At 35.1% G+C, this 2,784-nt stretch overlaps 1 long non-coding RNA gene across 1 annotated transcript; it reads left to right on the top strand.

Moving 5' to 3' along the window:
• Window positions 1-230: 230 nt before the first annotated feature.
• Window positions 231-1,077, top strand: LOC107058984 (uncharacterized). The gene is made up of 3 exons (XR_001472461.1): window positions 231-311; window positions 397-570; window positions 730-1,077. It is a non-coding gene; the product is annotated as an uncharacterized lncRNA (long non-coding RNA).
• Window positions 1,078-2,784: the final 1,707 nt, after the last annotated feature.

Below are 2,784 nucleotides of genomic sequence, written 5' to 3'. Positions count from 1 at the left end.
TGAAGTTTGAGGTACCGCTACTTCTTTAACAGGTTAATCCGTTTTATCTTGGGAGGAATTAATCTGCAACCTCGGGTACAGTGAGGGGATTAAATTTCTTAAGGAAACACAGTGATTTCTGTGGACTCGGATTAAAATTCATTCTGTCTATTTCTTCATCTTTTTTCTGTTTCTATATTTTTGACTAACCTGAATACAGGAGATCACAAAACTTTGGATCAGTGGACGACAGTTGGTACACAAATCTTCATCATTTTGTTCAAAAGTTCAACTATTCTAAAGGTTTGATATTAGCGATATTTTGCCGCAAGGTACTTTCCATTCTTTTTGTGCCTTTGATTTATGCATCACTTGTTGAATTTGGTTTAAGCTATGCCATTCACAAAATTCTTGGAGACAAAGAACATCATTATTTATGAAAATCCAAGAGAAATTGTTATTCCCCCAAGTCATGATGTCGTGATATTCATTGCACCCATACTGCGTGTTGAATCGATCATTGGAAGGTTAATGCGCTACTGTCCCAGGATCATGTCCATAATTCCATGTACAAATAGCAAAGTTCTCCAGGTAATTTCTTGCTTTACCTGGAAATCCTTTCAATAATCATCTCTCATGCTGGTAGACATTTAAGACATTAGAGTTTAACTATTCTAAAGGATTGATATTAGTATGATTTACTCGTCTCATAAACATCATTGTAGTTTATATGTTTTTGTTTAAATACAGGTGTTGTCTGTACTAAAAGGGTGTGCACAGAAGCAGAATTGCGGTAAAGAATGTCCATTCAATACCGAGCTTTTCCATAGGGATCGTATATTAAAAGAAGTCATCAGTTGTACAGGGACAGAGGAGGGGATGTCATCCATTTGGCATTCCTGGTTGAAATCCACATCTCTAATCGACCAACTGACTAATTTCATGTTCAAATGGGAATTATAAGCTTAGACCGAAGAGTCTCGGGGAATTCAGCATATAGAGTTAATTAGAGTGTTCATAATAAGTTTGATCTATTACATATATCCATTTTCTGTTTTGCATTATTTTGGCTCTGTGTAAGACCTTCAACTTTGATTTACACATTTATACTTGATTTAAAATCCATTAAATCTAGTGTTGGGTATGTAGCAAGAGTAATGGGAAATGGAGGAAAGATGAAAAGAGGGGAACTTGAAAAGTTAGGAACTTGAAGAGTTGAGAACTTGAAAAGTCCTCTTATACTTTATTGAAAAGGCATTTGTCCCTCATCGGTGGTGGAAAGAAAAATAGGAGAGTTTAAATATAGAAACACTCCTATTAATTGTTAAAAGGGTTGGAAAGAGGGACCCCCCTCGTGCCGTCGTCGCTCGACTCGGCTTCGGCTTTGGAAAATGATCGACAGATTATTTTTTGGACAAAGTTTGTTTTAATTATTTTAGTTAATTATTTATTTAATTAATTAAATTAACTTAAATGGCCAACGTTTTAATTAGTTAATTAACCGAAGCGTTTCAATTAATTAGTTAATTGACCCGACCCGACTCGGATCCACGCGCGACACGTTTTATTTAAATCTTTCCCGTTTTATTTGAATTTCTCGCCGTTGGAAGTGACTGTTTTGAAAGGTTGCAACTTTCAGAAACAACCATGACCATTTGAAAGGTTGCAAACTTTTCATGAATGGTCGTGTGGATTCTGAAAGGATTGCAACCTTTCGGAACCAGTTCCTCTTGCCTATAGATACATTGATTCCTCAGACTTATTCCTTTACGAATTTTCTTGATTTCTTCTTCTTTTTCTTGCCCAAAATTTCTTCGTGTACTTTACTTGCTGTTGAGTGGTTCGCTGACACCAGAGTTTTGGGACACTGTGCATTCAGTGGACTTGATCTTTTTCTGATTCTGTTTTTTCAGATTGTGGTACGTTTTTACATATTTTAGTTTTGTTCAATTAATTTCTGTTCATCTATTCTTACTGGTTTATTAAACTTTGGTTACTTCGTGTTTCTGCAAAGTTTATTGAAATCAGTAATTCTGGTTTTTTTTAAACACAGATTGCAAACATCTAGCTCTAAGCTAAATGAGCTAATTAGTATGTGTGTGTATATATATATAGAGAGAGAGTTCAATCTGAAATTAAAGCGATAAGTTCAATTTGAAAAATGGAAAGTAAGACTCTTGAAGCAGATGGATTGTATGTAAACAACAATAAAACTTCAATTCATGTCATTATATGTCAATAAATTAATTGTAACTGTACCAAGAGAGCTAGCCAACTTAAGATAACTTATAACATTATGTCCAGCCTAAAAAAACCATATTGTGAATCCATTAGTATGAGTGGTTGTATCTCAAATTCATCAAGACTCAGAATCCTTACTCTCTCAAACATCAACTTCACAGGTCCAATTCCTGAATCACTCGGTAACGTAGTAGAATACCTTTGAGGTTTTGAACTTACAGGGGAACAACTTTTTTGGAGATTCAGCACTGAGGTTCCTTTCATCTTTGACAAAATGTAGGGTACTAAAAGAACTCAGTTTTTTGATGAATCCATTGGATAGTGTTCTTCCTGCATCAATTGGTCTGAATCTTTGAATTAAAAGACATCATTCCTGAAGAAATTGGTAATCTTACTGGAGTGACAAAGATGAATTTGTTAAACAACGAGTCGGCTGGACATATTCCAAATACTGTCCAAGGCATGCTTACCTAGATAGAAACAATTTAGAAGGAGCCATGCCAGAGGTTGTCTGCAGTTTAAAGAATCTTGGAGCATCATTAGACTTGTCAGAGAATGAGTTTT

Source organism: Solanum tuberosum, unplaced genomic scaffold, assembly GCF_000226075.1.
Source record: "Solanum tuberosum cultivar DM 1-3 516 R44 unplaced genomic scaffold, SolTub_3.0 scf00728, whole genome shotgun sequence".
NCBI classification, from domain to species: Eukaryota; Viridiplantae; Streptophyta; class Magnoliopsida; order Solanales; family Solanaceae; genus Solanum; species Solanum tuberosum.
Note: the sequence above shows the minus strand (reverse complement) of the source record. Positions and strands in the feature narration are given on the sequence as shown.